Here is a 12,295-nt window from a genome sequence, read left to right as displayed (position 1 = left end):
CCCAATTGACTTATCTAACCTTGATCTTGGCCAAGGCTCTCTGCCCTTCTGGGACCCCCGTTTCCACAGTTTTAACATGTGATGCCTGTCTTTGGGGCCCTTACAGGAGAGCTGCAAGGATCAAGAGGGATAACAGGAGGGAGTGCATTCTATTGGGGTAGGGCTGGGGAATCTCTAGACAAAAGATATCCAAATTAAAGCAAAAGTGCCATATTTTGAGATTTGTTGCCATATGTAATCCATACACGTTTAAACAAGCTTTTTAGAACCCCTGGTTTCTGTAATCACTTAAGACATTGCAAAGAAGCATAAATATATATTTTTAAAGTCATCACTACTACTACTTTCTAGGTGAAATAGAAACTATTTCTACTTTGAACATTTGCCCTATAACTGTGACAGGGCCTCCATAGACTGCAGTTCCAAGGATCAGAGCCCCAACCTTTTAAATTCGGTGCAAGAAATTTGCTTTAATTTGGATATCTTTTGTCTAGAGATTTCCCCAGCCCCACCCCAGTAGATAACTCCCTCCTGTTATCTCTCTTGATCAGCTCTCCTGTAAATTCCCCAAAGACAGGCATCACATGAACCCCCAGTTCAGGCTTTCAGAGACCATGCTGCTTAGAAAGACCATTTCCTCAAAAAAAAAGTAGCCAGGCGATCCCAGCTACTCAGGAGGCTGAGGCAGGAGGATCGCTTGAGCCCAGGAGATGAGGCTGCAGTAAACTGTGATTGAACGACTACACCTCCAGCCTGGGCAAAGAGAAAACCCCTATGTCAAAAAAAAAAAAAAAAAAAAAAAGAAAGAAAGAAAGACCATTTCCACTGCCCCATCCCCAGGCTTTAGGGCTGGGCAGTAAGCTCCATTCTGAGGTTTTTTTTTCTTTTCTTTTTTTTTTTTTTTTTGAGACAAAGTCTTGCTCTGTCGCTCAGGCTGGAGTGCAGTGATGCGATCTCGGCTCACTGCAAGTTCCGCCTCCCGGGTTCACGCCATTCTCCTGCCTCAGCCTCCCAAGTAGCTGGGACTACAGGCGCCCGCCACCACGCCTGGCTAATTTTTTGTATTTTTAGTAGAGACGGGGTTTCACCGTGTTAGCCAGGATGGTTTCCATCTCCTGACCTTGTGATCCGCCCACCTGGGCCTCCCAAAGTGCTGGGATTACAGGCGTGAGCCACTGCGCCCAGCTGGTTTGTTTTCTTAATGGCTAATACTTAGAATCATTCTGAGTATTTTCCTCTATATCATGACCTGCCCTCCCTTCTCCCCTGCCACCTTCCCCTTGTAATTGCCACCAATACACAGTCACATCCAGTCACAACAAAAACCTGGCTGAGAGGTCAAGTCCCTGTTAGAAAATGTTATATAATCTTCCGTATCTCAGGATTAGAGGCTTCAGGCATCAATGACATTGTAAGACTTTCAAGAGAAGACCTACATAAATAACCTCTGTATGTGTGCATGATGTATGTATGTGTGTGTGTTCCCATGCATGCATGTGTTCATAATACATGTGCTAATCTATCCCTCCACTACACACACACACACACACGCGCGCGCATGCATGCACACACGAGGCATTCTGTGATAGAACCTTAAACACCATCTTTTTTTTTCTTTGGTGGAGTCTCTCTCTCTGTTGCCCAGGCTGGAGTGCAGTGGCGCGACCTCAGCTCACTGCAACCTCTGCCCCCCAGTTCAAGCGATTCTCCTGCCTCAGCCTCCAGAGTAGCTGGGACTACAGGCATGCGCCACCACGCCCAGCTAATTTTTGCATTTTTAGTGGAGACGGGGCTTCACCATGTTGGCCAGGCTGGTCTTGAGCTCCTGACCTCAAGTGATCCGCCCGCCTTGGCCTCCCAAAGTGCTGAGATTACAGGCGTGAGCCACTGCACCTGGCCAAAGATCATCTACTCTAGCCTCTGATATAGGACAGGATCTCCCTCTCCAGTGACCCCAACAAGTGGACAGCCAGCCTCTAACTGAATGCCTACAGGGAACAAAGAGATCTTAGTTTCACTCTAGGTTTCTCCGTCCATTTTTGGACAACTTTTATAGTTGGGAATGTCTCCCTGATATTACACTGCAATTCTAGATCAGTTTCTCCTGTAGGCATCAAATATCAGCACCAATACCACTTTTAACTGGCCCCTTTCTTTCTAAGTTTTTGTCTCTATTCCTTGTTGCTTCATCATATTTCTAATTCTAAATGGAATTTAAGATTGTAACAAAACACAGAGTCAGAACATTAATAATTGCAGGCTCCTATCTCAGAAAGGAGGCATGTGTGTCTGTTCCATTTGTTGGGAAGATATAATTGTTAGTTTGCTAGGGCTGCTGTACACAAACTGGGTGGCTTAAAACAACAAAAAATGTATTGTCTTACAGCTCTGGGGGCCGGAAGTTCAAAATCAAGGTGTCAGCAGGGCCATATTGTGTGACGGCTCTAGAGAAGCCTCTTCTAGTTCTGGTATTTGCTGACAATTCTTGACGTTCCTGGGGTTGTAGGCACATCACTGGAGTGATGCACATGGCCGCCTTCTTCCTACATGTCTCACATTGTCTTACCTCTGTGTGTGTCTGTCTCTGTGTCCACATTTTCCCCTTTTGTAAAGACATAAGTCATTGGATTGGAGCCCACCATAATGATTTCATTTTATCTTGATTACCTCTGTAAAGAGCACATTTCCAAATAAAGTCACATTCTGAACACCAGGGGTTAAGACTTCAATATATCTTTTTGGGAGGACACAATTTTTTTTTTTTTTTGAGACAGAGTCTCACTCTGTCGCCCAGGCTGGAGTGCAGTGGCACGATCTTGGCTCACTGCAACCTCCGCCTCCTGGGTTCAAGCGATTCTTCTGCCTCAGCCTCCTGAGTAGCTGGGACTACAGGCGTGTGCCACCATGTCTGGCTAATTTTTGTATTTTTAGTAGAGACAGGGTTTTACCATATTGGCCAGGCTGGTCTCGAACTCCTGACCTTGTGATCCACCCACCTCAGCTTCCCAAAATGCTGGGATTACAGGCGTGAGCCACCGCACCCAGCTGGGAGGACACAATTTTATACATATATATGTATATATAATTATCTAGCTATATAGAATATATAGATATAGAATAGATATAGATATATAATGTATATATAGAATATTAGATATATAGATATAGAATACATAGATAGGTATTCCTAAACATTTGTAGTCCAGTGATGTAAGTTCAAGTCTCAGTCCTGGAGAAAAATTTCAGAAAGAAAGTCCTTCATTCTTTGTTAAGGGAAGATAGATTACCAGTGGGGGGAAACTTCCTTTTTGTTGTTAATAATTATATTAATATCATATAAGTATATATTATTAGATATAATAAGACTTTTATATTTATTTTTAACATTATATATGGTGTATTTTAAAATATTATATATTATAATATGCAAATGATGAACACAAGTTTAACCAATTGCTTTTTTTAAAACAAGTAATTAATTTCAGGAAAAAGGCACCAAACCAACACCCTGTTCTACTTTTTTTTTTTTTTTTTTTTTTTGAGACGGATTCTTATTCTGTCACCCACGCTGGAGTGCAGTGGCGCCATCTCAGCTCACTGCAACCTCTGCCTCCTGGGTTCAAGCGATTCTTCTGCCTCAGCTTCCCAAGTAGCTGGGACTACAGGCACGTGCCACCACGCCTGGCTAATTTTTTGTATTTTTAGTAGGGACGGGGTTTCACTGTGTTAGCCAGGATGGTCTCAATCTCCTGACCTCATGATCTACCCGCCTTGGCCTCCTAAAGTGCTGGGATTACAGGTGTGAGCCACCGCGCCCGGCTCAACACCCTGTTCTTGCTCTTTTTTTTTTTTTTTTTTTTTTGGAGACAGGGTCTCACTCTGGGCTCAAGCAATCCTCCTGCCAAGTAGCTGGGACAACAGGTGCGCACCACCACATCCAGCTAATTTTTAAAAAATTGTTATGTTTTTTGATATTGCTAGTATAAGGAGCTATCACACCCAAAGTCAAATCTTTGTTATATAGAAAGTCCAGATCAGAGAAGTGTATAGTGATATTTACCAGTACAATACTCTATCATATGTGGATATGGGGTCAACTGCAAAGCACTTTTGGGAACATTCAGGCTCGGGGACACTCAAAGAGACCTGAAGTTAGCCTGGATCTCTCTTTTAGTCCAGAGTTGGCAGAGTGAAAAGCCCAGCCTAGAGGGAGCCAAGGGTCAAGTTGGGGTAGGGGAGAATTCACCCAACTTGCCTCTGATTTCCCAAGAACCTCTAGCATTTTCTGATTTCTGTATCTGTGCGTGGAACTGGGAGTGGATGTGTAGGTCTGCTCTCAGGAGGAACAGATATCCAGCCTGTGGTTTAGGTTCCTTTTTCTAGCTAAGGGAATCCTTGGACAACCTCAGGGCTAAGTCCATTTGCCTGGGTAAACTTGGGGACTCTAGCAAGCCCCTTCAAGGCACCCCACCATTCTTCAGTACCTCGTGAACCTGAGGCTTCTGCTTCTGATTATGCTGTCTCTCAATTGCCTGGACTTGGTCTAGATACGGCTTGATAATTTCTTCTTTCCTCCCATGTAAAGGCCAGACTAGGGGAGAGTTCCACTTTGTCTTCTTTCCAGAGGACGACTTATCACAGGGATGGAGGAAAAGGGGTATAAAGAGTGCTGGCTCCACTTGGGGTCACTGACTAAGAGCTACTTGACAGGACATTGGGTACCGTTGGGTGGGACAGACATAGAGCCCTTGGCATCAATGATCCTAGAAGATAAGCAGGTGTGCAAGTGGACAGGCCAGGACGCTTGTTAGGACTCTGTACTCTCTAACTATTATAGAAAGGCTCTACTGCTACCCCAGGCCTTCAACTGGGAGACTGGAGAAGGAGTGGGGGAAGGGGTTAGCCAATAACCAGATTCAGGCCCTTAGGGGCTGGACAAGGAGGCACAGGGGCAGGTGATGATTTCTGGTGGTCATTCATTAATTTCTTCCTTCTTTCATTTAAAAAATATTTACTAAGTACTTACTGTGTACCAGATACTATAGTAGATCAAGACTCCATTTTTAAAGGAATTTATGGTACAATAATTAAGGAATGGGGAGAAATAGTAGGGATCAGGGCAATAGTAAGAAACAGATTTGGGGATTTTCTTCTCCTCAGTATGTGTGTGTGTGTCTGTCTCTCCATCACTGTGTGTGTGTGAGAGAGAGAGAGACAGAGAGAGAGAGAAAATTTATCTTCCTACAATGTCCTCATCACAGAGCAATGCATCTTTACCTACTCTGATATGCACGCATGCCTCCCAAATTGTAGGCTCGCTAACAATGACCAACAGCCTTCCTATCAAAGAAACCTTTTCTAAAACCTTCTCTACCTCTCAGGAGCCAAATGATGGTGAATGGCCTCAGTCAGGGTGTTATACACATGCACCAAGTGACCACATTCTGGGAGGGGCATGCACAAGGTAGCTTTGGGTTTTGGAAAGATGCATTCTGGTCAAGTCAGTGAAAAATCAGCCAAGTAGCCTATAAAGTCAACTGTGGTTTATTTTGGACTTAGGCAACACCTAAGGGGCCATATGCGTGCACCTCACTTTAAGAAAACCTGTACTCAAAAATCCCAATTTTGAAAGGGAGACGGGAATGTGCCTGACCATTTTTGGAAGCCATCTAGAGCCCTCATTTATTGACACAGGTGTATCAAAGAGATGGTGAAGCCCTTGAAGGAACATGTGATTCAATCCTCTGCCTTCTGATGATTTCAGATCACCTCAGGCAAATGGGCCTTTATCTGGTTTTGGCAGACTCCCAGAGACTACTAGTGGGTTAAAAATGTGGCCGTGGCTGCCGTGGAGTTGAGAGGTCTGCACAGACACAAACCTACCTTGTCTTTTAAAATGAGAAGGGACTCTGGGGCTTTGTGGAAAAGGGTGTAGTTTTCTGAAAAAAATCAAACTCAAATAAATTGTTAAGTTAAAACATAAACTGAATTAGGGGCATACATTTGGGATGTCCCTCACACTTCATGGAAATTATGAAATACATCTCTTTGTTCAAGTTTAAAATTCAACCAACTCAGCTTCTCTGCACAAAAGGGGAGGAGTTCCCATGACCTGATCTTTGCAATTTCCTCTAAAGTATGGCTTTCTGTATTTATTTAGGAATATTTATGTTCAGTCAGGGCATGGTTTACCCTTGTTGTGTAGCCTTATTATGGTTTGATTTCACATTGGACTACTCACCTTTTAGTAACCAAATTTGCGACCCAGCGGAAATTTCTCTCTTACAAGGAGCTTGGATTCTTATTTATTTCGCAACCTTTATTTGTGTATGAGATGAACCATGACATTTAAACTATGCTTGATAGCTTAACAGATTATAAGAACAAAACCAGATGGCCTAAACAAAAATAATGCTTTGATTGCTTTAAAATTCAATGTCAAAAATTAAAAACAGCTTTCAAAAAGCCTTGACTTTTTTTCCCCCGAGATAACTTTGAATCATATATGTGGACATATACTTTCCCCCCAAATTAGAAATATATAAAAAATTTAACAATGGTTATTTGGGGGTTGAGAAGGGTGTTTCCTTCTTTTTTCTTTTCGACAGCACCCAATTTTTCTGCAGTTAGTTTTAGAATCAGAAATCAATTTTTAATGGCTGCTTTTTAGTTTAATTTTAATGAAGCCTTTTTAAGGGTTCGGTCAAGGTGTTTTTCTCTGCTGAGAAAATGGACATTGTTAAGCATTAGCAGTTCATAATTCTTCTTCCACACAAAATGATGAATAATGTGCGGTTACTTTTACACTGTGCTTCATGAGGTTGGAAAACTGAACTGGTCTCAGCGTCTTTAAAATTAATGTAAATTCTACAAAAGCAGTTATTTAATTTTCTAACTCACTTTAATGTACTTTCAACATCATTAGTATTAATCACAATTGTCACTTTCTTTGAGAGCAGTGAACCAACTAATTCCTTAAAACTGGGCTTTAAAAAGAACCTCCATTTTAAAAGGCTCTCAAACCTTGAGATAGTTTGCAGGGCACAGTCAGAATGTGACTGCTTGAATGTTTAAACCAAAGCGCCCACAAAGTGTTAGGATTCCTTTTTTTCCGTTCTTGTCTTGTAAAAGAATCTTTATTCTGACTCAGATTCATTTTTCTTTAAATCAGCTGCAAGAGAGTGAGCAAACTTTGCTGCAAATCAAAGCCCTGACAGTTACATTTCCCTGAGATAATTGCATGCTGCTTTGGAGTTTCCTTTTCCCTGCTGTTTCCTTTTGTTTTGACAACAAGTTTCTGGGAAAACAATATACAAATGATAACTATGCTGTCACGAGTATACTGAATTTTAAAAATAAATAACTGTCGACCCAAAAAGCTTCCAGGAGCCTATGGAGTGAATTCTTTTTCCAAACCGTTCCAAAACCAGATGTGGAAATGTTTAGCTAATTCCCCTTCCCATTCTTCATGCAAAGAGTTCATACGTGTCTCTAACGACATCAGAGGAGATGGGGAGGCAAAAAATCCTGTCTGCTTTCAGAGCGATTTCTCTTACACTTCTCAATTCACTCTCTAACGTCACAAAACTAATTTGGACTTCAGCTTTTGTCTCTTTTTAAAAGGATTTTTTTGGGGTCCTGAGATTAAAAATGCTCTGTGCTTAGACCAACATTCAATCTCTTCATTATAAAACATTAAGAAATAGAGCTCATGGTAAGAACATTTAAAATCTACCCTCTTAGCCATTTTGAAATATACAATACATTATTATTAGCTGAACTCACCATGCTGTGCAATAGATCACTAGAACTTATTCCTCCTAACTGCAACTTTTTACTTTTTGACCAGTATCTCCCCTTACCCCTTCCACTCCACCCCAACAACCACCATTCTACTCGCTACTTCTTAAAGTAAGGCAATGGTCATGTTAACCAGCTTGATCTAAAATAATCATTCCACAATGTAAACACAGATCATTGTTACATGTATACATAGAACACTGTATCCCATAAATATATACAATTTTTATTTGTCAATTTAAAAACAAAACAACTGCTGAACTTTATAAGCAGCATTTTCAGCATAAAAAATTTAACGATGGGGGAGTTAAGTGGCAGCTCTTCTTCCTCTTTCCTTTTTTTGTTTTGGCCAATCCATTCTCTTCCTGTCTATAAGAAGAAAAGGGCTGTCTTGGTTTCACAAGTACTACGAGATCTCAGTCTGGCTTTGCTAATCAGATTGTATCACTGTCAGTGACTGATATAGATAGCTCTTAAACATAAACACTGGCATTTTTCTGAACTTAATTAAAAGATCATATGTGTTTACGAGGGAAGAAAGGAAATACAGTTTATATTCCCAAAATGAAACATTTTATGATTTTTTAATGTAGAGAATTTATTAAGGCTTATTAGGGAGTTCTTGAAAAAAAGGGAAAGAGGAAAACTCTGTTAAAGGAGCCAGTGGGAAATGTATATGCATAAACTCCATTTACAAAAAAACAGAAAGCTACTTGTACTCTGTAGCTTCAAGGAAAGCAAACATTTTGCATCCAGGTGTTATTAGAAGCTCTGGGTTTGCCTGATCTCTCTATAGCTCAGTTCAGGACGCTGTGTACCAACAGCTGAGCCCTACTTGGCTATACAAATGCATCTAGGCTCATTGCTTCAGGCATGTTGCAAGGCTAATTTGCAATCGAGTCAAAATGGGGCTACGGTAATACAGACCCTGAGACTGCTTTTTTTCTCAGCACAGAGGCCTCCCCAAGAAGCTGGACAGTAGTCCCAAAATGAGTGCTCCCTTCTTTGCATTTATTTCTTCCCCAGTCCCCAACTCCACGTCAGCTCTAAAGAGTTCTAAAGACTTTAAATAGAATTCTGCCCACAGCTCCTGGGATACTGTGCATGGCCCGCATGATGGCTAAAAATACTTTCAGCTGGGTACCCCCACACAGCCCTCTCTTCTGGCATCTCCTTCCCATCTCTAACCCCTCAGCCTTCTTTTCCCTCTGCCCCCAATAACTAGAGCACACTTTCTCCCTCCCTTGTTCGGGATCCCATTCTTCCAGCACATCTCAGCAAGGTGTTAGAAAAGTCAGCTGATGAATTCACACTGTGTTGTGAATGACTTATAACCACCCCCCCCTGCCGGATGTGGTGGCTCATGCCTGTAATCCTGTAATCCGAGCACTTTGGGAGGCCAAGGCAGGCGGATCACCTGAGGTCAGGAGTTCGAGAGCAGCCTGGCCAACATGGTGAAACCCTATCTCTACTAAAAATACAAAAATTAGCAGGGCATGGTGGCGGGTGCCTGCCTGTAGTCCCAGCTACTCGGGAGGCTGAGGCAGAAGAATTGCTTGAACCCAGGAGGCGGAGGTTGCAGTGAGCCGAGGTCGTGCCACTGCACTCCAGCCTGGACAACAGAGCAAGACTCCGTCTCAAATAATAACAATAATAATAATAACCGTCCCCCAACACACACACACACACACACACACACACACACACACACACACACACACTACTCTACCCTTCCCTAGGAATTGCAGGTAGTGGGAGAAGGGAGGCTGCCCTGCTTTGAGGATCTGTTCTCAGCAAGAAGGAGTAAGTCTCAAAGTGTGCCAATGAGCTGGGCATTCGCAAGCTCATTAGAAAGTACATTCTGCTTTCCCCCTAATCTCCTTTCTCTCCCCTTAGAGATGAGCAACCTTAAACCTGGGTCTCAGTGACCTCCTCTTTAAGCTTTATCTGAGCTCAAGGGTATGCTGTCACAGGCCTAGTCATCTTCGTTTATTTCTCCTATCACATGGTGAGCTGTTCTTGGCTTTACGAAAGTCAGAGGAAAGAGATTCTGCCGTGTTCACATTTGGAGAGTTGTACTAAATGAACCCCTAAACTCAATGACGTTATTGAGCCCCTTCCTTTGAGACTGACTCAGTGCAACATAATACAAGAAGTGAACGTGTGGGGGTGGGAAGTGAGGTAGTCTAAAATGATTGCTTGAGGGACAACAGTCTCATTTCTCAGAAATTCTAGACATTTTATAATTATATTTGGATTATCTTTGGGGAAGGAGGAGAAGGAGTACAGGAAAGATGCTTGGGGTGGGGGAGGAAATGGATGGCTTAGCTCTCTGGAAAAGAGTAGCCTTAAACTTGGGTGTTAATTTTGGGGTTTGAACAAAAACAGTTGTTTCCTTGGCCTAGTCCAGAACTACTTAAGGAGGAGGTTTTCATTCAGGGCAATTAGGCCCAGGTTGTGCGATGATGTTAAAGAAAGACGGAAAGAAGGAGAGAGAGAAAAAGAGAGAGACAGGAAGGGAAAGAAAACCCACCTAAAGCACATTTAGGACAAGGTGGTCTTCTATAGATCAAGACAATAGTGCAGTAGTGATGGGGTGATTATCTCAGCTTCCAAAAGGCACCTCAGCAAATGTTATGTAGTATTCCAGAGCAGGTGGTTTCTTTACTTAACTGTTGAGTCATCCAGGACCAGCTCACATCAGAATTTACTTATTTGTGTTGTTATTATTGTTTCCTTTTTGTTTGTTTTGGGGATTTTTGGTGCGGGGGAGAGAAAGGGAGTAGGTTTTTGTTTGTTGCTGCTGCTTCTACTTTTGCTTTGTGAAAAAAAACCCAAAAAAGTTGTCCCAGAAGAGACATTTCAGAAGGAACAAAGAGGAAGGAGGCTGGCAGACCTGTGGGGCTTCTCTTTTACACCCACAACACCCCTGAGAGAATGAGGAATCATTAACGGCAGAGTGAAAGACAGTGAGACCAATCTGTACCAATCAGAAACAAAACATTTCATCCAGGCCAGTGCGTTTTTCTAGCGGGCTCCTGTGCCATGGTTTCCATTAAACAATGCAGCAAATTCGTCACTATCAAGGGAAGAGAAAGAGCTGTATTTTTGCAACTGGGGAAAAAGAGAGGAGAGAAATGTCTTGGGACGTTTTTTGGCCCATTGCTATGCACATAGTAGGCATTCAACAAATATTAGTCAAAGAATGAATTTGTGCAGGGGTTACTTATCTCAGCAGGGAACAAAAGTGAATCCCTATATGCATGTACATTTCCTTCCAAACTTTAGGTACTTTACTATGTGATTTATGTCATTTTCACTTGTAAAATGAAAGTTGAGTTGGAAAACATTGGATGATGCTGCTCTTGCTTTCTTCTTTCTTCATCTGTTACCTCCTTCTGATAGCATGTTTTAGATACTTATTCCTAGCACTGCTTTTTCTCCTCACTGGTCTGCCTGTCACTCTTTGAGAGCTAGAAGCAATAGGACTAGGAAGTGGCCACAGAGCTTCCTATGGAAAAAGAAAACAATAAAAAGCTAGAGAAAATAAAAGATGTAATGCAAAGATTTTAGGAGATATCTTGTCAATCAATGTGTAAAGTACAAACTCAATCCTCCCTCTCTCCCTCCCTCCTGCCCTCCCTCCCTCTCTCTCTCTCTTTCTTTCCTTTATTTTCTTTCTTCCTTTTTTTCTTTTTTGAGACAGAGTCTCTCTCTGTTGCCCAGGCTGGAGTGCAGTGGCACACTCTTGGCTCACTATAGCCTCAACCTCCAAGGCTCAAACGATCCTCCCACCTCAGCCTCCCGAGTAGCTCATACTACAGGCGTGCACCACCACACTCAGCTAGTTTTTTGTATTGTTTTATAGAGACAGGCTCTCACTATATTGCCTGGGCTGCTCTTGAACTTCTGGGCTCAAGCAGTCCTCCCACCCTGGCTTCCTAGAATGCTGGGATTATGGGCATAAGCCGCCCCTTTCTTTAATATAAGACTTTTACGGTACTTTTCATGTGTAATATGCATTGAAAAATGTAAAATTAAAAACCAGCATGTTTTTATGTTTCCACAATTTTAGTATTTTACAAGGTGTCCCAAAGAATTTATCAGGGACTCTATTGGTCATAATGACTTATGATGCTGCTGCCAGAGTTTATGAAGCATTCGTTTGATCATTTTAAGTAAGCCACTCGGCAAAATTTCAATATCTGGTTGTTAAGAATAAACCACAGTTCCTTCATAGGTTTTTATTTGATCAAATCTGTTGTAACAACAACAAAAAAGCAATAGGGAAGGGTTCATTAGTATGGCCTATGAGAGGACATGGAGGCCCCTAAAGAGGCAAGTATTGCCATCTTGAATTAAACTCTATCTCCTATCTCTTTATTCAACTTTTGACACAAAAACTGTTCTGTTTTGGGTTCATCTTGAGGTTAAACACAAAAGGATGCCACTCCTGATCAGTGTAAACTGTTGTTCTACATATTAGGGATATGTG

At 42.0% G+C, this 12,295-nt stretch overlaps 1 protein-coding gene and 1 pseudogene across 1 annotated transcript in view; one reads left to right on the top strand and one right to left on the bottom strand.

Annotated features, from left to right (window-relative positions):
* The window catches only part of LOC109024679 (small ribosomal subunit protein eS7-like), a 76,754-nt pseudogene extending 74,224 nt beyond the window's left edge, over positions 1-2,530 (bottom strand).
* Positions 1-12,295, top strand: part of PLAC1 (placenta enriched 1) — a 148,266-nt gene that overhangs the window by 134,850 nt on the left and 1,121 nt on the right. The gene's annotated exons all lie outside the window — the stretch shown is intronic.

The sequence above is a fragment of the Gorilla gorilla genome, chromosome X (genome assembly GCF_029281585.2).
Source record: "Gorilla gorilla gorilla isolate KB3781 chromosome X, NHGRI_mGorGor1-v2.1_pri, whole genome shotgun sequence".
Classification (NCBI taxonomy): domain Eukaryota; kingdom Metazoa; phylum Chordata; class Mammalia; order Primates; family Hominidae; genus Gorilla; species Gorilla gorilla.
The sequence above is the reverse complement of the archived record's forward strand: the minus strand, read 5'-3'. Positions and strand labels throughout refer to the sequence as shown.